The sequence below is a fragment of the Neomonachus schauinslandi genome, chromosome 14 (genome assembly GCF_002201575.2).
Source record: "Neomonachus schauinslandi chromosome 14, ASM220157v2, whole genome shotgun sequence".
Classification (NCBI taxonomy): Eukaryota; Metazoa; Chordata; class Mammalia; order Carnivora; family Phocidae; genus Neomonachus; species Neomonachus schauinslandi.
Genome location: NC_058416.1, coordinates 22,742,020 through 22,764,952, shown reverse-complemented (window position 1 = coordinate 22,764,952; position 22,933 = coordinate 22,742,020).

Here is a 22,933-nt window from a genome sequence, read left to right as displayed (position 1 = left end):
ATGTTAGATGGCACTGGTTGAAAAAAAAAAAGTCTTGGAGCCTGCAGTTTTAGGGTTGGAAGTGACTTTAGCTACCGGAGGACAAATGCAGTCTTCTGGTACACTCAATGGCTGACTTGAATGGCCTGTCTCTGGTTCTTGTTTCTGAACAACTTTCCCAGAGAATTATATTGAAGAGCTTTGTGCATTATGCTCAGAGTGCTAGGAAAAAATGTTCTCTTAACAAGGTCTTAGAATTCCGGGGGAAAAGTGCTTGACTAAGTATACTGAAGAATTCCCTGAAATGAAAACTTCAGAAAAAGGGCTTGAGTTGTATTTCCTTGTGCAGTAGAAGGTTGTAAAAGGAGAAGAAAAAATGAGAACAGAAGTCAAGGATAAGAGAAAGGCTGGTGTCTTAGTTTGTTCGGTTTGCTACAACAAAAATACTGTAGGCTGGATGGCTTATAACTAACAGAAATCTATTTCTCATCCTCCTGGAAACTGGAAAGTTTCAGATCAAGGTGCCAGTAGATTTGGTGGCTGGTTGGGGCCGGCTTCCTGGTTCTTAGCCATCTTCACTCTCTGTCCCCACATGGCAGAAGGGGCCAGAGAGATCTATTAGGTCTCATTTATAAAGGCACTAATCCCATTCCTTAGGGCTCTACCCTCAAGACTTAATTACCTACCAAAGGCCCTAACCTCCAGATACCATCACCATGGGGAATAGGTTTAAACATATGAATTGGGTGAGGAGGGACACAAATATTCAGACTCTAGCAGTAGGGTTGGAGATCAACATCAAAAAGGGCTATCATGGACTTATCATTTATATCCTGATTGCTGTGTGTGGTCATTGTAAATCCTTTACAGACGTTATCTTACCTTGATCAGAACACTGTGCTAAGTTATTAGCCCCATTTTACAGATGAAGAAATTGAGACAGAGAGGTTAGCCAACAGGGAAGTGGCAGAGCTGGGTTTTTAAGCCAGGCCAGTAGGCTGCAGAGTCCAGGCAATATTCAGTGCTCTTCCTCTGCTCTCAGGGAATCACATATAAAGCCAGGAATCAGGTTGGAAGAAAGATGATTTGGTGACAGTACTAGCCAATCAGTTGGGGAGGCATGGGGGACAGACAGGGAGGGAGCTATAACTTCAGGAGACAGGGAGGCAGTGAGCTGAGCAACTTGCAGGCATCTCAGAAGCACAAACACAGGCGCTGAAGCCAGACAGCATCCATTTGAACAGTCTTCGGTTTGCTGGGAGTCTGGAAGGCAGGCTCGAGCACCCTACCGCAGGGATATTTTTATTCTAAGAACAAATATCCTCATTGCCCAGAAAGCTGCTTGCTATGTCTTGCAGATGTAGAATCGAAGCACAGGATGGACCATCTCAGATCCCAGAGGAGCTAATTGGGTCCTTGATGGGAAGAAGGAAGAGATTGCAAGGTCTTGACAATTAATTTAGAACCCCGGGATAATGACATAATTGTTCCTTCGCCATCGGTTTCCCAATGGGTATTTCAAATCTACTTTTCTCTCATGTGTGTGCTTGCTCACACACACAGTTTAGGAAAAGTCTCCATAGAAAATGGATTTCTAGAGGCCTTTTTCCAGGACACAAGGCCTCTGAAGGTACAATGCTCTGATTCTCAGGATTGCCTCTCATCTTCCAGAGCAGATTCTGTTCCACACATCCAGGGTTTCTATCGTCTAGTGTTCCAAAGAAGCATGCCAGTGTGGCAGACTGTCCCTTGGGGTTCTCGCGCCACCCGGATTCCTATGCCCTACACAGGCTTCGCATACTCTCAGACTCTGGTTCTGCCGAGCCTGTAAGCTGCCGGCAGTTTTCATGTGTCTGACCGAGCATAGTTTTACTTCCCTCCTGACTTCCCAGCTCCTCACCTGCTTTGTCCGGAGCAGTGACGTGTAGAGATGGCTGCAAAGAGAGCCTGTTCTTCCCTGATGCTAGCAGCATGTCTCACTCATGGCCTTGTCAGCTCACAGCAGCTGCTGTTACCAGGCAAGCATTTCTTTCCTCTGGATTCCTTTGGTCATGCTACATGGCACTTAGACACACCCCAGGACTCATGGGCAGAGCCACCAGTATGGATTCCGGTGTATGAGCGACAGCTGCCAATGGTCAGCTCTCCAGCCGTCAGTCAAGAAGAACTCCTCCCTGGCCCGATTACTCTCATTTTGCTGGGTTGTATCTTATTGCTGTGTAGTAAATGTAGTCGAGCTGATTTCATTTCCAAACATACTCACCTGGTAAGCAAAATTTCCAAGTTATCATGTTACATGTATGTGTGGAATACAGTATTAAATCTTTGCAATGACTTAGTTGTTTTTTTATGTGTAAAATTGGATTTGTTCCTGGTAAACAGGAATCCTTTATACATTAGATTGTCCTTAAACCGTGCTACATTTCTTTGAAACTCTGCTGAAAATGAGAGAACATTTATTTCCCAGAAATTCATGTTACTTTAAATTTGGGAGTCGAGATCCAAAGAAATACTCTCAAGACTTGTCATAGGCTAAGTTTGGCAGAATTAAAACATAAGTATGCTTGAAAAATCATTTATTTAGTTGATGCAAAAATGCAGCCTGAGATCCAGCACATTGTTCAGGCAATTTGCTGCAAGTCCTTTGAACTGTGCAACTGAGCATTTCAACCACTTTTGCCTCCTTCAGAGTTCTACCCTGTATACAGCGTGAAGAAGTAGCTCTGCATTCAGAAATGTGCCAACCGCATAAAAATATAGGGGACTTTTCTTAAGTTGGACAAAGTTTAACTTTTCAGAAATTTGTGATAACAATTAAGCTTCAAAAGAGAAAGAAAATGTTAGGAGTGCCAGCTCAGAAAATGAGACTGATTAGATGGTGGTTATTTCACGCACTCAGAAATTTCAATGTGTTTATGTTAGCACGTATCTTTCCTTCTTTTTCTCTCCCACTGCATATTTTTAAAAACAAAACCCAAAAACTATCTAAAATGTGTCTGCCTGGAGTGGATCCTAGTTTCAAAAGCAAGCAACAGCTGAAGCTGTCTGAAGTTAACCCCACCAAATCAGTCACTGGTATTAATCCAGATTTATCAGATTAAAGTGAATTCTTGCCCTCCTGACAAGTAGTTCTCAAAGGGAATTCTCAGGATCAACAGCAGGAGCATCAGTTGGGCTCCAAGCTGGACCAGACTCAGCAACTCTGAGGGTGGGGCTTAGCAATCTGTATTTAGCTCAAGTCCTCCAGGTGATTTCTGATGCACTTCAACTTTGAGAAATGAACTTCAGCTGCACATTGAAATCACCTGGTGAGGTTTCTATTTTTTTTAAAGTATGCAGAATTTCCACTCCCCAGAAATTTTCAAGTAATTGGTCTGGTACCAAGCCTCTAAGGATTTTAAGAGCTCTCTAAGGGACTTTCAAAGTGCAGCACGGTTGAGGCCCGTGGAAAGTCATGCTGGTGAAAGTTTGAGAAGTTTCTCAGACTGTAATATGCCTGAAACTTACCTGAGGATTCAGCTAAAATGCAGATAGTATTTGGTAGGGCTGTGATGGGGCCCCAGATTCTGCATTTCTAAGGGGCTCTCTAGTGATGCCATTCTGTTGGTGAGGGAACCATAGTCTGTCTCAATCTCAGGCCCAAAGGCATACTGCCCACTGGCTGCTCTACCATGGATGCTTGAAGCTAGTACAGACCCACTCCTTGCGGCTTTTGCCAGTTGAGAGTCAGCTGTGTTAGTTTTCAAACAGGTCAACCTGTTTACAACAGGTGGAACTTACTGTAATCTCATTAAATATTTTGAAAACCAATAAAATATCACTATAAAAAGAAAGGTGTTTTATTTTCCCCTTATGTGACTCTGAAAAATAACTTGAACTTTTTGAAAATCCCAAAGGCCAATTATTCTAGGGGAGAAAATGGTCCGATTAAGTGTGGGTAAGTCACTTGGCGTCCTTAAAATCTAGATTCTGCACTCAGAATACTTTGTGAGTGAATTTAAAGCTCTTAAGTGATCTCTGCATCCAAAGCTGGATTGGAACTCACAACCCTGAGAGTAGGGACTGAGTGGCTGACTGAGCCAGCCAGGTGTCCCTTGTCAGTGATCTTAAATTCTTGCTCACTTTAAAGAAACTGAACTGGAAATAATGAGGGTATGGCTTATGCAAGACAGGTGATATAAATTTCTAATCAGAGGACTAACACTCAAAATATTTTCATATCAAAAGTTTTTCAGATAAATCAATATTTACCTGTTTCAGTTAAGATATTAGATGCCTGCATGTATCATTTTAGTGTTTTTCTGCTTTAATGGACTTTGATTGACTACCAGTTTTGGTTGTGACAGGTGAAGAGACTACACTGTAATTTTGTTTTATAAGAGCCTTACTAATAACTAGCTTGTAGGGCACGTTAGCTGCATACCAGGCGCTAGGAAAGGTAGTTAGCATGTGTTGTAGCAAATCCTCACCAGAGTTCCAGGACATCGCACCAGTATTCTCATTTTAGAGCTGAGGAATGCACTTTGGTTTTTTTCTGTTCTCAAGTTTTGCTGGCATTCTAACATCCAGCACAGGCTAACAAGTAGGAGATGCCTTACAGTCTAGTAAATGTGTTTAATACAAAAGTTAGAAACACTGAAATTACATTCAGTAACAAGTGCATAATTATTACTTGACAGGGAAGTGAATCTACTTATAGGTAATACATAGTTAAGAACACAAGAAATGAAGTGACCACAAGAGGTGAGAGGCAAAGGTCACAACTCCTCCTAAGCTGGCCCTAACCAAGTTTCCTCATGACCTCCAACCCCAGTGTGCTTGCACACGCGCGCACTGACGCAGTCCCAGGCGCAGTGGGCTTCTTGATCTTCCTTATGTACTTTCTCATCATCCTGACTTTGCTCATGCCATTCATTTTGCCTTTCCTCACTTAGCAAACTTCAGTTTATCTTTAAGATTAAGTAATGCCTCCTGTAGGAACACAACCAAATGAATCACTTTGGTGACTGTATGTAGACAACTAGTTAATAGAAGCTCTAGGTGAGGAGGATGAATTTGGCAGGATGAGTTTGTTCAGCACATTCTGGCGTGCCTGTGGTGGGCCAGCCTTGACAATGGATGACATGGCCTTGCCTTTATGGGACTTAATGCTTTTGTTCCCATGTTCCACTTTCCCACTGCCTTGCGTGCACTGAGTTTTTCACACTTAGCTCAGGGCTTCTGTCTTTCTGTATGTTCAGGTTCTCTGTTTAACTTCCCAAGATCAGCCTTGGACACACGTAAACCAGTGTGCCAATTAGGAAATGATTGCACCCGACATCTATAGAGCGAGGTAGATATAGATACATGTATTTAATTGAACTGGCTTGTCTCGATTTATCTGTGGTTTTTATTTCACATAGTATATATATTCATATTCTGTTAACTGTGATATTCTAACCTAAACTCTTCTGGAGCTATTGTATAATATGTGGTATTAGTTGTCTCAGATCTGAAACATTTTTTAATTGAGGTTAATTGACAAACATTAGTTTCAGGTGAACAACATAATGATTCAATATTTGTGTATGTTGTGAAGTGATTATGTTAACCAGTTAACATCCGTCACCGTACAGAGCTGTATGTTTGTTTCTAGTGATAAGGATTTCTAGATCTTTTAGCAATTTCAAATATACTATATACTATTAACTATAATCACCATACTATAGATTACATCCCTGTGACTTATTTTATAACTCTAAGTTTATACATTTTGACTCTTTTTACTCATTCCTCTCACCCCTTGCCCCCTCAGTCTAGCAACCACCCATATCTCTGAGCTTGGTTTCCGTTGCTGTTTTTTTTTTTTTTTTTTAGATATATTTATTTTAGAGAGAGCGAGTGCAAGTGGGAGGGGTAGAGAGAGAGGAAGAGAGAATCTCAAGCAGACTGCACACTGAGCATGGAGCCCAGTGTGGGGCTCATCTCATGACCTAAGGTCATGACCTGAGCTGAAACCAAGAGTTGGACACTTAACCAACAGTGCCACCCAGGTGCCTCCCCCTTTGTTGCTATTTTTGAATTCCACATTTGGTGAGATCATATGGCATTTGTCTTCTCTCTCTGACTTATTTCACTTTACATAATGGACTCAGGGTCCATCCATGTTCTCTTTCTCATCCCTTTTTATGGCTGAATAGTATTCCATTGTGTATATACATACCGCATCTTCTTTATCCATTCATCCATAAATTTAGGTTATTTCCATATCTTGGCTGTTGTAAATAATGCCACAATGAATGCAGGGGTGCATATATTCTTTCAAATTAGTGTTGTTATTTTCTTCAGATCTGTACCCAGAAGTGGAATTGCTGGATCATACGGTAGTTCTATTTTTAATTTTTGAGGAAACTATATATTGTTTCCCATAGTGGCTGCACCAGTTTATGTTCCCACCAACAGTGCAGAAGGATTGCCTTTCCTCCACATCCCCACCAATACTTGTTATTTCTTGTCTTTTTTGATAATATCCATTCTAACAGGTGTGAGATGATGTCTCTTTGTTGTTTTGATTTGCAGTTCCTTATGAGTGATGTTGACCATCTCTTCATGTGCCTGTTGGCCATCTGGATGTCTTCTCTGGAAAAATTATCTCTCCCCATTTTTTTGCTATTGAGTTAGTTGTATGAGTTCTTCATATATTTTGGATACTAACCCCTTGTCAGATATATGCTTTGCACATGTTTTCTTCCATTTAGTAGGTTGCCTTTGTTTATGGTTTCCTTTGCTGTGAAGCTTTTTAATCTTCTGATTTTTATCTCTTCTCAGCCCTAAATTATTATGAAAAAGATTCTCTCTCTCCTTTGCTGTCCCCAAAACAGTTTATCATGCATCTTCCAGACTTTTATAGTTGTATATGTGACAGTCTCTATGCACACTTTCAGGGAAAAAACTGTCTTATGTATCTTTGTTTTCAATTTTTTTTTTATTGTAAAATATGCATGACACACAATTTATCATTTTAACCATTTTTTTAAGTGGAAAATTCTGTGGCATTAAGTACATTCACAGTATTATGCGATCATCACCACCATGCATCTCCAGAACTTTATTGTCCCAAACTGAAATTCTGTACCCATCGGGAAAGGATTCCTTATTCTTTCCTTCCCCCATCTCCTGAGACTTCTGTTCTACTTCTGTCTTTATGAATTCGCCTATTTTAGGTATCTCATATGGAATCATACAGTATTTGTTTCTTTGTGTCTGGCTTATTTCACTTAGCATAATGTCCTTAAGTTTCATCCAAGTTGTAGCATACATTAGCATTTGATTATTTTTTTAAGGCTGAATTATGTTTCATTGTATGGATATATGACATTTTGTTCATTGGTTCTTTGGCCCATGGACATTTGGGTTGTTTCCACCTTTTGGCTATTGTGAATAATGCTGCTATAAACATTGATGTACAAATATTTTTTGAGTCCCTGATTTTAATTCCTTTGGTAGCATTTTGTTATTAAACTAGTGCCTAGCACAATGCTTAGTTAAGAAATTACTAAATAAAGGAATGATTTACTGAATAAGTGATAATACCTTTTAGAGTCCTATATTCCTATTTTTTCCAAATTCCCAATTGCTCCCCACATTTCCTCTTTCCCTTAAGGAAACCACCAATGAGAAGGACACAAAACGTTGAAAACTTCCTTTTATTTTTAATATAAATGTTATATTTTTCCGATCTAAAATTTTCCAGAAGTTTTAAATTTCTGTTGGGATGAGACAGAAGATTCCTTGGACCAAAAGCTCTCTGGAAGATAGTTGCCCAGAGGGACCCAGAATGAGGAGTCAGAGAATGATTGGAAGCTGCATCCCAACCAGAGGTCCAAACATCTGGAAGCCAAGTCAGTTGTTGAATTGCATCAGGCCACACCAAAAAAGCCAAGAACAGAGAGAGCCAGACTTTTGTAACAAGAGCAAGAGGATCTAAATCACCTGCAGCGAAAGGTGCCCTGTAGCTCTGTGTTGGCTCTGGCCAAGCACAGCCTTGTGGTGTTCTAGTGAATTCTGTTGAAGGTCATATGCTTGGTCCTAGGATCACATCCTCCCATTGTGTAATCAGACCATCTGAGAGAAAAGATAAGATGGTAGAACAAGTGGGAATTTGAGGTCCTTTAAAGAAGTGGTTCTTTACCAGGGCCATTGCTTACCCTCCTGCCCCCAGGGGACATTTGGCAATGTCTGGAAACCTGGAGATAGTTTTGGTTGTTATAACTGGTTGCAGGTTTGCTAATAACATCTAGTCGATGGAAGCCAGGGATGCTAACTGAATATCTTCTAATGCACAGGGCAGCGCCCCAACAACAAAGAATTACCCAGCTCAAAATATGAATGACAAGGCTGAGAAACTCCTTCCAGAACAGTCACCTCCTTGTACAGAAAGATAAAGTGACTTAATGCATGGCACCATTGCTAGTCAGGACTAAGCTGGAATATCTTGACCCTTAGTTTGATGCTTATATTCCTAGTGTGGGTTTTGTAGCTTACTGATTATTTCCAAAGTGCTTGAATGAACCTGAATAAAATGTGGTATTTTTTTTAAAAAGGAACTCTGCATATAGCATTTCCTCTGTTGAATTTATAAACTATACAACCCAATAATTGCTTTCTCCTCTACTTCCTCTGTAAGTATTCTTAGAAATAATATGTTGATTTTGCTTAAGTGCTTTGAGCTCCTTTTGAAAGAAGTGCTTAAAACTTCTCTAAATTATTTTTATCACCTATATAAAATTTAAAAGCAAAATATTCCTTGTCAAAAGTAGGCCTTACCTTGATTTTCTTAAATTTAACCTCTGATTAGCTATTGAAACTCCCTGATTACAGACTGACATTGTGTTATCCTGGGAATCATACCAGTTAAATCTGTGAACTAATTGATTGTAGCCTGACAAGACTGTGAACTATTGTAGTTTGGAAGAGAGCTTCAGAATACCATAAAAGATTTGCTGCTTAAGCTCTCCTTGTTTCAAATATGAGGTCAATGCTATGGCTTTGTATATTGATTAATACTCAATTTGATTTATTAACTTACTAATTACTAAGAGGGCTTTCTAAGGATTTATCACCCTTCATGAAAAACCATCATACGGGAAGGAACCTTCAGGAGTCTTCATAGTTTCTTTGCTTGCCTTCAGAGAGGACTACAACCTGATGAATTCCCTCTACCACCACCTTCACTCCCCCATGAAAATTCTCCCACCTTCCAATTCAAGCCATTTTTTAAGTGACCTCCATCACAAGAGCTCATTATTCTCTCCAAATAAAGTAAGTAAGGAGCAAACAGAAGAACTGACTCAATCTTGGAATTTAGTAAGAATGGACCACAAGTGACCTGTCTCCTAAACCCTGGTCTAAGAGAGACTATATAACTAATAGGGGTTAAATTGAAAGATGTGTACATACTCAGGCAAGTTGATCCTAGGAGTCTCTGAGGGAAAATGGTCAATAAGGCCATCTTCTGTCAGCTGTAAAATGCACAGGTCATTACTAGAGAGGGATTGTTTGTTCTTCATATAGCCCCTTGGGCCTGCTTAGATCAGGCTGCACCTCATTGTGCTCCAGCAACAGCTGCATATTTTTCATTTAGTAGACCAGGAGCCACAATTGGGTGGGAAGGTTGGCACCCAGGGGATTTTTTTTTTTTTTTTGGAAGTTGTATTTGCAAACAAGTATGAGGTACTATTTAGATTGTATGCTTGTCAGGGAATGGCTTGGGAAGGCCAATGATGATTATGGAGGGGCTAAGGACCATGAACTGCCTTTTGGTTCAGCTACTTTGGTACACATGTTTGAACTTGCAATTGCAAACAGCTAAAATGTGAGTGGGAGCAAGAGCAGGCAACAGGCCACAGGGGTGTGGGATATTAGAAGCTATTCTCATTACAGGTTGTTGTAAATTGTAGATGATTTGATCCAGGGCCTTATGTATTATAATTGATTGAGCATTAGATCTCTATCTCTTTTGTTGGCCTTTTTTTTTTTTTCTTTCTCCAAATTCCTTAACTTGGCTGTTCCTCATGATTCTGGCTGTCTGTTGTCCTCTGTTCCATTTTCTTTACATTTACTTTTGGAGATGTCATTAATTAAGCTACAAAATCTCCTCTCTGTCAGGTGACTGCAAATCTATATCCTAAGTCTTGCCCATTTACACAACCCCAGCCTGGAATATCCAGCTGCTTACTGAGCACATCCACTTGTCTATTCTCTTAACATCTTAAACTCAAGGTGTTTTGAGTCACACTCACTGGGTTACCCTCCACATCAATCCCCTTTCTGGCTTTTCTCATTTTCCCCCAGCGAGGAAAGCTGAAGCTTGAGACATCTTATATTCTCTCATTTTCTTGGCTGCCCAAATCTAGTTTTATTGACCCTTTCCTTCCCAAATCTATCAGTCTGATTCTTTCCCACTTCCATTTCCTGATTATGGCTCTCATCACTTGATACTATGTAGGACCACAGCTTATATGCTTGCCTTTGCTTAGGCTCTTTGGTCTCATCCAGTCTATCTGATGGCCATAAAGAGGTTCCTAAAATGCCACTTTGGAGGAATTTTTTTTTTTAACTGAAGTAGAGTTGACATTCAATGTTGTATTAATTTCAGGTATATAACATAGTGATTCGACAATTCTATATATTATGCAGTGCTCACAATGGTAAGTGTAGTAACCATCTGTCACCATACAAAGTTATTACAGTGGACTACATTTTCCCTGTTGTCCCTTACGTCTCCATGACTTATTTATTTTATAACTGTATATAACTCTTACTTCCCTTAACCTATTTCACCCATCTCCCAACCCAGCTCCCCTCTGGCAACACTAGTTCTCTGTATTTATGAGTCTTTTCCTGTTTTGTTTGTTCATTTGTTTTTTAGATTCCACATATAAGTGATATCATATAGTATTTGTCTTTCTCTATCCAACTTATTTCACTTAGTGTAATACTCTCTAGGTCCATTCATGTTATTGAAAATGGCAAGATTTCACTAAGGGATTTTTTTGTTCTTCAGTAAATATTCATGGAATATTTATTAAGTGTCTCCTACATGCTTCCAGATACTGTGGTATGTGCTTGTTATGGAATGATAAATAAAAAGGCAGTATCTCTATTTTCATAATTTTAGTGTAAGGAAGAGGCAGGCAATGAAAAGTAAAAAAAAAAAAGTTACTTAATGTATGGGGATTAACATAAGAATAAAAAAAAAGTTACTAATTTTATCTTAGAAGGGTCTATGAAATACAAAACAGAAGAGAATAATAGAGAATAAATGGGACCAAAGGTGGTGACATCTGAGGAAAGACCTAAGAGTTGAGAAGTACCCAGCTGTGATCTGGGGCTCCATTTCTTTCTATTGAATTGAGTGAAAATTTCTTATCTAAAATAAAGTCATTTTTTTTCAGAATTTTTCATTGCTCTCTTTATAAACCCCATATACCAATCCAAATAGCCCATATGCTATTACTGAATTCTGTTACATGCATTCCCATCTAAATCATTGCCAAACATTTCTTTTTGTAATCCATGAGCCCATGATCATGTCTGGACTATTATTAAATAATAATTATTGCTATTTATTATTCATCTGCCACTTAGTGTTTACCTTCTACTCTAGTATACAGTAATTATTTGAGTGCATGCTTTGTATTCAAATAAGTTCATATTTCTGAAATTGTCCAACATAGCCCTTTGCTCTGTAAAAGCACCCAGTGATCATTTGTTGGATTAATACACATGCCATCTTTAGAAAGGATTCCACACAGAATCACATAAAGTGACTGGCACAGAAAAGGAATGTGTTTTATTGTTCTTTAGATTCCTAGAACTTTGCATATTGTCTAGCATGTAAGAGAAGTTCAATAAATATTTGTTGAACTAAAAGTCCAAGAATATCCAGGAAGTCAGCAGCAAGGAAGAGACTGGAACTCAGGTCTGCTAATGCTTGAGTTTCCTCAAGCCCTGGGCAAAGTGTTTTCCAACCACCAAACACCTTGATTCTAATCATCCCATTTCTTTTTGGTCTAGTTGTTTCCATAATGTCAGTGCCAACTCTGTCATTGCAAGGAAATAAATGAATGCCAAAAGTTTGTATTAACTTCCTTTTCATGTTGGTAATCCTTTGTCTCCTGAATATTACAAAATATTTCAGAGAGCTTTTCTTCACCCTTTTCTGAAAATCATTATCATTTTCAGTCCTTCAAAGTACTGGCTCTTTGAAGGGCACGGCTAGTCCTTCTGGCCCTATACCACTGTGTTCTTTCCTTTCTTCAAAGCCAAGCTAAATAAAAATACACTCCACAGATGCTGTTCTGAATGTGTGTTCCTCAGCATAGATAGTATATGGAAGCAAGATCAGAAAAGAGGTAGCATCACATCAGCCTTTTGGAGTACGAGTAATTAGTGGAGGTGTCTCCACAGGGACTGCATGAGACCTTAAGACATGGGGAAGTTTAGTATAAAGTTATTTCAGCAAGTAGAGAGTTTCTGGAGGCGAAAATACCCTTTCCCCATGGAGGAAATACCTAACAACAAAAGCAGCAGCAACCATGGAAGGAAGGAAGGAAAGAGGGAGGGGAAAAAGGAAGGAAGGAGGGAAGCCTTTTATTTGATTCTCATATATAGTAACTCAAGCATGAAAGACACTCCTCAGTTAAATTAGCCAAGATTGTAGTCCTCATTATTATGAGAGAAAATTGAGCCATTAAAATAATTATTCTAAAATGCATATGTTGATGATAATAAGATATGTTTTATTGCTTCTCTCTTTCAGGTTATTGAAATCCCTTAAGAACCATTATCTTATTAAGTCTTATTATATGGTTATAAGGTTGGGGTTGAGAAAATTATTCTTTTGCAGTCTAGGAGATAAGGATAGAGAATTGTGAATTGCAGGCCACCCTGCAACAGAAATTAACAACAGATTATGGTGGATTTCAGAGCTGTCCATTCTTGAACTCATAAATTTCCCCTTTGTAGTCCATCTTGACTCATGCATAAGCTATTGGCTGACATGGTTGAATCTAAAATGCCTCATTTGGAGTTTTTACATCTGTTTATTTCTTTGTTTCTCAGCATTAATAAACAACAACAACAACAGCAACAGCTTAAATATTTTGCCTCAAATAAGCCAGAATCTGGCACAGAAGAGTACTGCTTGGTGGATTATTTCCCTTGAAAATCTATAGTTCATATTAAGGGGAACAATTCTCTTCCCCCAAGGAGAATGTCTCCTTTAAATCTCAAAAGACAATATATTCTGACTTGTAAGCATTTCTCCTTTCTGTTTACCATGATTCTTTATTTTTCCCCTTTGAGAGGAAAAAAGCTGGCAGAATTTAGTGGTTTGGACTGTTAGTATGTTTTGTGCCTTAATTTTCATTTCTCTTTTTTATATTCTTATAAAAATATACCATTATGTTTTCCCCATTATGTTGGCTCCCTTTTCTCTTTGCCTAGTAGAAAAGCTCTTCTAGGGGTGTCTGCCCCCTTGAAGTGGTTGAATTAATCCATACACTCTGGTTTTACCTTTTCAGGGTTAAAGAGATGTTGATTTGACATCTAAAACTCTGTAAAGCCTTTGAGATCAGACAAGAATCTTTCCCATATCAAGTGAATTTTTTTTTTGCCCATGGGCTCCCTTCCTTTTCTCTCTTGAGGCTATTAACATGGAGATAGTATCTTTCATAGATAAAATCTCCCCTAGCTATCACTGCCTCTTTCCTACCTGAAATCCTCATCTTTCATTTTTGATATCACAATCATTTTCAAAGTAACAACCTGACACATTGTAACTACTTGACATGCTTGAAAAAGATGGAATATATTTTTAGCTGTCTAATTTCATACAGCATTTGGAGAAATAGGCTTGCTATATAGACAGTTTATTTCTACTCCCAATCGACTGTAGAAGAGTAAGGAAAAGAAACTTTTTTACAAGAGTTTTTTCTTAATCACTATACAATTTTAAAACTTAACATTACAACATATTTATGAAAATTCACAATAGAACATACCCTCCAGTGTTCTTTGGAAATATAAGAAGGGATGCCAAAGACCTATCAATGGGAGAGAAAATGAAAGATGAAGGATTTAAGGTTGTTGGATGAAAAAGGTAACAGTGCTCTTAGAGAATCATGGCTCTTTCAAGCCTTCTTGTCCTTTTCACAATTCAGCTCCATCTGCTTGTTGTCCTAGACATGCAGATATCATTTCCTCTGGGCAGGCCTCTGACTTCCACATCCATCTTTCTAACCAAACTACTTTTAAAAAAATTAATTTTAATTCAACTTAGGTAACATATAGTGTATCATTATTTGCGGGGTAGAATTTAGCGATTCATCAGTTCCATGTAACACCCAGTGCTCATTACATCACATGTCCTTAATGCCCGTCACCCAGTTACCCTATCCCCCCACCTCCCCTTCAGCAAGCCTGTTTGTTTCCTAGAGTTGAGTCTGTTATGGTTTGCCTCCCTCTCTGTTTTCATCTTATTTTATTTTTCCTTCCCTTCCCCTGTGTTCATCTGTTTTGTTTCTTAAATTCCACATATGAGTAAAATCATATGGTATTTGTCTTTCTCTGACTTACATACTACTTTTGGGCTTCACCATGTCCTCCTGTGTTGATATTCTTTATAAAGTTTTGCTCAAAGGCAGTGTCATTTTCAATGACACATTTGAAGATATCTCCCCCAGTTCTCTGATGAACGTCATTGGTAATACAAATAAAATTGCTTCTTCTATTTCCCAGTGTGGAAGAAGAGCAGATATCCAGATAATTATTCTGTTTTCTCAATCTCTGAATTACAGAATAAGGACCATGGGTCCCTAGATGAACCATATTCCTAAAAAATATACCTGAATATGTGATTGACTTTTCTGGTGGTCTTTGGATATTTTTGGTTACAAATAATTATTCTCTCCTGAAGTGCAATATAGACCAGGCAGTGTATTCCTGTGAAGGAATAAGATCATGCCCTTTCAGTTTACAGAGCCTTGTGGCACCCATCTTTAAGAAGCTTTCCAGTACAGAAGAGTCACCTACACAATGTGGCTAGATTGCCCTGTGTGTTTCAGTCTCTTGTCCTGGCTCTGGTTTCTCCCTGGTTATCAGTACATCCCTTATCCAAAATGTTAGCAGAAACAAGAACACCATGAGTCCCAAGCTTATATCCATTTCAGAGTTTTTCTTTATTCCTAAAATATGTTTCAACAATGGGATTCTCTCTTTTCTTCTCATATTTTCACTGGTGGTTATTTAAAGGAGCAAACTGAGACATCATGGCTTTACTTCACACATGACCATATACATGGAGTCCTACAGAGTCACTTTGAGAATTGGGGCCTCTGGATCAATAGTAGGCTACAGTAGTAGGCTACAAATATGCCTTCAGTGAATACTGAAAATATTACTCTCCTGAGGTCAGATTATAAAAGCGAAGATGAGAGGCCCAAAGTGGAGCCAAGGTAATATATCTGAAGTCCAAGTAGTCCATGGGAGTGGCTTGAGAACATACAAGATAGAGCAGGAAAAACAAACTATATAAAATAGAATATGGGCTATCAAGAGAAACCTGCAAACTCTCACTTCATGACTTACTAACTGTGCAAGTAACTTAGTCTCTGAATCCTTTCCATCTTAATTTTCTGGAAAACAATTTTTTTTTTAAAGTAGTAGATTTTTGAACCAAAGTTGATAATCTCTAATATATAGAATCTGTGTAGAGCCAAGAGTCTTTAGTTTATTCAACTCCTTGGGTAATTCTAAGAGCCAGCCTTGCCTTTGAGAAACGCACTTGGGATATCCCTATATATGCCTTTGAGAATCACTAACTTTACCTCTATAAACCTCATTTATAAAATGAACATAACAATAATCACTATACTATGGGAATATAAATATTAATGTAATATGAAGTGCTTTGCTCAATGTCTGCCATATGGAAGATGTGTAGTGGTGGTTGGATTATAAAGGAACTGAGGCAAAAGGGTCTTATGTAGAGGCTGATAGAATTGTTAGTCTGGAGCCTGAAACAATTCTGAGCTAGCAACTGATGACTGTTTCTTGGTTTCTGCTCTGTTTTACTCAGAGAATTTAGGCAAATCATCATGATTTAGGATCATAAAGTCAAGTTGTCTACTGCTTAAAAAAAAAAGTGTGTTTTCTGGATAACTCTTGCCTTTATTTCCTTCAGATGCCTACTGCTATTTTTTTTTTAATTTCATATATGAGAAATACAAATAACATCATTCATAGTCATGACACCCAAGTAGCCTTTAGGTCTCAGTATCCTGTGTCCAAAGAAACTGATGTTTACTACTGCATTCTGCTTTGACCTTCACTTTGTGGTACTCCTAGTTATTCCACTTTCTTCTCAGACTCAGATCCACATGCTTGAGAAGATTTTCAAAACCTGGAAGCAGACCATATCACCAAAAAATGACATGTTGTTGACCAAATTGTTACAAAAGTGCTCCGGCTATTTCTGCTCCCTTTTCCTGTGTGTGTGTCTTTGTAGGCTAATTCCAATTTCCTTTACTTCTGGCCATTTCTTAGCTTTTCATGAATGAGATGATTATCCCAACCCATCCTAGGTTCTCCCGTTGGAATCATTTGGCTATTTGAGGCTGAATTTTATGCTCAGGGTGGCATCAGTAATCTTTGCTATGTGCTAGGAATTTGCTCTATATTTTCTATGCATCATTTGTTAGTCATTTATTACTTGATTTCCCCATTCCCTTAGATCCAGTTTTAACATGAATCTACTGTAGAAGAAATTCAGTATCCATGGATCCTCAGCCAGGATAGGGGGATGGCTGGAATTAGTTCTTGAAGTTGTTTTGAGTTACTTGGACTACATAGTTTTCTAAAATTCTTAACAGCACAGCAATTTTTCAAAGGATTGATATCATTTTTAATTTTTTTAAAAAATATTTATTTTAATGAGAGAGAGAGAAAGTGAGGGAAGGGGCAGAGGAAGAGAATCTTCAAGCAGACTCCCCACTGAGTCCGGAACCTAATGTGGGGCTCTATCTCACGACCCTGAGCTGAAACCAAGAGTCGGACCCTTAACCGACTGCACCACCCAGGTGCCCTGGATTGATATCATTTTTAATGTAAGACCAGTGGATGGACCAGTTTGATTATACACAAATGAATTTGGTATAAAATTAGAATTGAATATGGAGGTTGAGAATTCCATAATGTGGTAAAGATGGCTAACTTAGTAAATATATCATTTTTGGATCTTGAAGAGTCATTGAGGAAATGGAAAAGATCTTATTATACAGAAAATGACAATAGATCATTTCTTTGGTACATAGATTGAAGTTACATTATTTTTCTAGATGGGAGGGGGAGAGGAAAGAAATTACTAGAAGGACCAAATCATTTTGAATATTTTACCAAAAACACTTCCTAAAAATGTTTTATTATGTCATATCTCTGCATAAATTTCTTCAATGGATTGAGTTCAAACTCTAAAGCTAGGACCAGTTTTCTGTTCAAGTATCAAGTTCTGTTGATGTGCAGTGTGAATCCTCCCTTTGAGCTAGACTTGGCCACTCACCACGTGCTGAACCCACTATACACCTTCTCTACTCCGGTGTTTGTTTCTTCCCAGTCTGTGGGACTTCTCCCCAAACTATCCCCTACCCATAGTGATTTCTTTCATTTATGGGAGTTTGGGGAAGGTAATTACCATGTGTTTTACTCTTCTCTTACATGTGAGTTTGTTACCTAGGACTGCCAGTTACGTGTGGTAAGCTCTTTGAGGACAAAGGCTATTTCATCTTTCTATCCACCCATGGTACCTCATACATAATAATTCTCAACAAATACTTGTTTGATTACTCAAGCCCTCTATTGTAATAAAAGAGAAGACCTCCTGTGCTTATGTGTATTAACCTCAGGTCACATTATTGTGGACCAAATTTCCTACTATTAGACATTATAGCATGGTTTCCAAGAGCATTTCTCTGTATTCCTGCTGTTATTTTGCAAAGCTATATTATCTCAACAAGAGTTGATCCAGGGATTCAGGCTATTATTTAAACAGTCATTAATTGAACAGTGAAGTGTTCTGCTCACCTATGATTGTATAGGGAACTATAAATATATGTGTAGTTCTGTAAATATCTCCACCAACTCTACCTTTCAAAATGGCTAATTATCACAAACATATGAAATGCAAATGCTGTATCTAGATGCTGTTCAAAAGGACTCATGCAGATACTATAATTCTATTAGAAATGTCAACTATGATTTCATTTGCTCAAAATTACAGTGCCTGACCTGTTACTTTCCAGTTACTTCCCCTTGTGATTCTAGCTTGCCCTCTGAGAGCCCAAGGATTGGACCTAGATGTTGATAACTAATCTCTACTTTGAACACTAGCTTCCCATGACTGAGTTCCCATACCTATTATATTCGGTGCTTCCGAGTATTGGAGCCAACCACTAGCTGTGTGACCTAGGAAAAATTTACCTTCTGTTTTCTTTTCTGTAAAATAGAGTTAATAGCAAATTCACATGGTTGTTGTGAGAATTAAATAATGTAACATGTACAGTGCATGTTACATACATTCCATATATGTTCTCTTCCTGTTTTCTATTCCCATCCTGCCTATCTTTTAACCATTTGGTCTTGATATGCTAGACTCCAACTTTATTCTCCCTTGCTGTCATTTTGCTCCTGATCCTAGACCAAACAGCAAGGACCGATGAGGCCATTGACCAAACCTACCTGAAATGTGGCAAATCATGTCAAATAGTGATTAAAAAAAAAAAATTCCTATTATGCCACAGGTCAGCAAGGTCATTTTGGAAAAGAAAGGGTACTTACTGTGACTAGAGCATAAGAATTAAGAGGGAGGGAAGATAAAAGGTGAGGCTGGAAAGTTAACAGTGAGATCATTTGGAGCTTGGGGTATAGGGGAGCAGTGTAAGAAATTGTACTCCTCAAGACTGTGTCATTGATTTCTCTGTTGCCTTCCTCCTTTGGAGAGTTTATCCTCTCCTGATATGTCACATTTATTTCTGTGATATACCAGTTGACTCAGACTTACTACAGGATTCCAGAAATGCATTTCTAACCTGCTTTATGTATATTCCAAGAATTAGACTCCTCACCATAATGTCCTTCCCATCTTCCCAGCCACTGAGTCCCTGCCCTGAATCTTTCTATAGTTCAACATCTATTTATCCAAAAACTATTTATTTTTGAGTTTCTATAGACATTGTGTTGGAAATTCACAAAGAGAAAGATAACAGTTGTTGCTATTATATAGCTTACACTTTATCTGGAAAATAATTATAGAAAAATTATACTTTTTGTTTTTCCCCACAGAATTTTTTTTAACCATTCATTCTCACCTTCTTTGCTGCTTCTGCCTCATCTCCCCAGCCTTTAAGTTTTGGAGTGTCTAAGACTTGGTATATGGATCTCTTCATTGGCTCTTAAATTTATATTCCCAGCTTGGATCTCTGCTCTCAAATCCAGGTTGGTAAATATGAGCTCTAATGAACATGTTGCTTATCATGCTTGTGGGGGCTTGAAAAAGATGTCCACAAATGCTTTGACAATTCCTTCCCCTAAGGGGAAATCTAAATCCCCTTTTCTTGAAAGTGAACTGACCTTAGTGACTTAACTTCTAATGAATATAGTGATGTGTGTATGACTTCTGAGACTTGTTTAGAAAAACTAAAAATGTTACTAAGCTTCTGCCTGACTGCCTTCTTAAAAGCCATATCTTGGCAGTCCTGAGTTGACATGTAAGATATCTGGCTACCCTGAAGCCACCATATTATAGAGACTATGTGATGAGATCACACAAAAAGAGAGATGCCTGAGGATCCCCAGTTCTTCTAGGCCTCAGCTCTTTGAGTCTTCCCAGCATCAATTGCCAGACACATGACAGAGCAAGCCTTCGGATGATTCCAGCTTACTGCCTTCAAGCCTTTCTAGTTGTTGCCAAATGGGTCAGAGATGAGTTATTGCTCTTGAGCCCTGCCCAAACCACAGATTTGTGAGCAATATCAATGTGGTTGCTGTTAATAAGCCACTCAATTTTGATGTGCTGTGTTTTGCAGTTACTTTAACTGGGACAGTGTCCAAAATGAAGGTCCTGATAGCCTCCTTCACACCTGTTTATTGTTCAGTCTTTCTACCTCAATTAATACCAAGTCTATTGTCCCACATACTCAGGCCAAACTTTAGTCAACATCAGTTTTTCTCTTTCTTGCATGTCCATGTGGTCGGTCAGACTATTCTATCTCAACCGCCATAAAGAACCAGATTTTTTTTTTTTTTTTTTTTTTTACCATTCCCACTGCCACCAAGACATAATTTCTTATATGAATTATGGCAATAGTCTCTTGGTATATTTACTGTGTTAATATCCCCAATTATTTATCTCCCCCCCCCGCCCCCATATCCGTGCCCTTCACATGTGACTTTATGGCTGTTCTCACCTATCACCTAGACGTGGAGAAGAGTTCCCTTCTCTTTGATCGTGAGTTCAGCCACGTGATTTGCTTTGATGAATATGAGGCAAGCAGAGAAGTCTTGCTCATTTCTACTTGCTCTGTTGCTTCTCTTTGATTGCCTCAAGTGCAAACCTGGGTTGTGTCGCTAAAGAACAAAAGATGGGTGGTAGAGTGTCAGGTCACTCCAGTGACCTAAACTGAGTCCATTGTAGATCAGCCAAGCTGTATAGCTAACCTGCAGCTGACCAGAGACACAAATGAGCTTAGTTATGACCAGCATACCTGTCCAGGTTCCTGAGCATTCACTTACTGTTTTAAGCAACTATGCTCTGCAGTTGATTGTTATATGACTTTTTGGTGACAAAAGAGAAATTCTACAGGAATTGATGCCAAGAGTGAGGTGTTAAAACCTATACTACATCATTGGCCTCATCTCTGAAAATGACCCGAGGCTGGAAAAGATGTCAAAGAAATTGCTATAGGAAACTGGAAAAATTGGAGCCATTGGATATAATTGTGAAATACTTGGGAAAGCAGTCCCCTGTGGTAACTGGAAGATGGAACATGTAACTAATGATGTTTTGGATTTGCACAAAGATATCTCCAGGCAAAATTGAGAGTGTCAGCTGGCTTTTACTAGCTGTATAAGATTTATTACTTTAAGGAAGAGATGAACACTACAAAGAACTGGCTAGAAAATAGAATTTAAAGGGATTATATATACTAACTGCCTAGAATAGTGCTTGGCACTCAGTAGGTACTCAAATATTTGTAGAAAAAATTATTTATTTACAATTTCAGTAAGTATTATGAATAAGAAGTATAGAGCTCCGTGGCAGTCTATAACACAAAGGCAGTTATCTCCTTAACTCACTCCCAGGGGTATTTGAATGAGAATGGAGGCTTAATTCATCACCATTAAAACATAGTGGTGCCCTGACATGAACCTTCCTTGTAGACTTTTCAGCTACTATGAGGTTAAGGCACCCTTCCTGAAGCCACTCACATAATGCTTCTTAGAAATCTACGTACATATTTGCTGCTCCTATAGTTCCATTTAGGTCCTATTTCTCAGCCATATCACCATGTCTGATTTATTTAATATCCTTCCAGGCAGACATTAGAACCCAGAAATAAAAAGAGAGCTCAAAATGTTGCCTGACTAGCTCTTCATATAAAAGAATGATGTTCTTCCTTTGTCTGTGACTCACAGCATGGGTTTTCTGGCAAAACCCTGACCAAGGGCTTGTTTCCTACTCTGACCCTCAGGTTTAATTGTGAGCAGTTCTTCACCTGGATTTCAACTATTTCCTTTTCCACACTTTTTTTTTTTTTTTTTTTAAGTTTTTTTTTTTTAGAGGTGGGTGGGGGTGGGCAGAGGGAGAGGGAGAGGGAGAGAAAAACTCAAGCAGACTCTGCCCTGAGTGCAGAGCCCGAGGCAGGGCTCAATCTCAGGACCCTGAGATCATGACCTGAGCAGAAACGAAGAGTCGGATGGTTAACTGACTGAGCCACCCAAGCGCCCCTCCTTTTCCCATCTTAAGTACTTCTTTTTCTCCCCCTCCTTCTGTTTGTTTTTCTTCTTCGCCTTTTCAATTTACTAACATAATTTGAATTCTGTTCTTGTGTCCAAAATGCTGCTTCCTTCCTGACTGCTTGGTGCCATTTGTACCCCATGAGCCTGTCCTTTAGCAGAGGACAAGACATCAGTAAGCAGCACAGGGCCCAGGACTGACCCCCTGCCAGCGTCAGCTAATATGTGCCTCAGGTTGGTCCTTGTTTAACAGGAGACTCTCTGAGTTGTCCCTAGGGCCACAAAAAAGATAACTGAAATAAGTATTTTCCTATTTTTCAAATACATATTTGTTTAGGGAAGAAGAATTTTAACAAGCTTAGTCTCTAGGGATGTAGTTTGAAAACTGCATATTGTGTGGATTTTGCATTTGGTGGAAAGCTTTTGCAAGTGAGCCTAAGGCTGGTGGAGTCCCACCTGCTAAGCAAGCTTCCCAGTCTGCAAAAGAAGCCCCGAGTTCCCCAGCATTTCTTCAGTTTATCAGCAGTACTCTCACAACTCTAATCGCCACCGTCAGTTCTGAAGCTGGCCTCACAGCACCCGATTTCTCTATCAAATAAAACCAAACATACACGATGCTTGTCACCCTCTCAACCGATTCCCACTTCTGGTGGGAACTGTTGCTAGAGTCAGAGGGCAGTAGAGAGTCCCTGGATTTCAGGTGCTGAGGGTATATCCTCTAACTTTAACACCTAGAACTTCAACATTGCAAACAGCACGGCTCTCCCCTCAACACAGCCCCATTGGGCTAGATGCTTGTCCCAGAAGCTGGTTTTGCTTTAAATCCTACCACTTTCCTCTCTCTGTTTCTAATATTTTCTTTTAAAATCTCAAAAGTAATACTTGCATATGGCAAAAAAAAAAA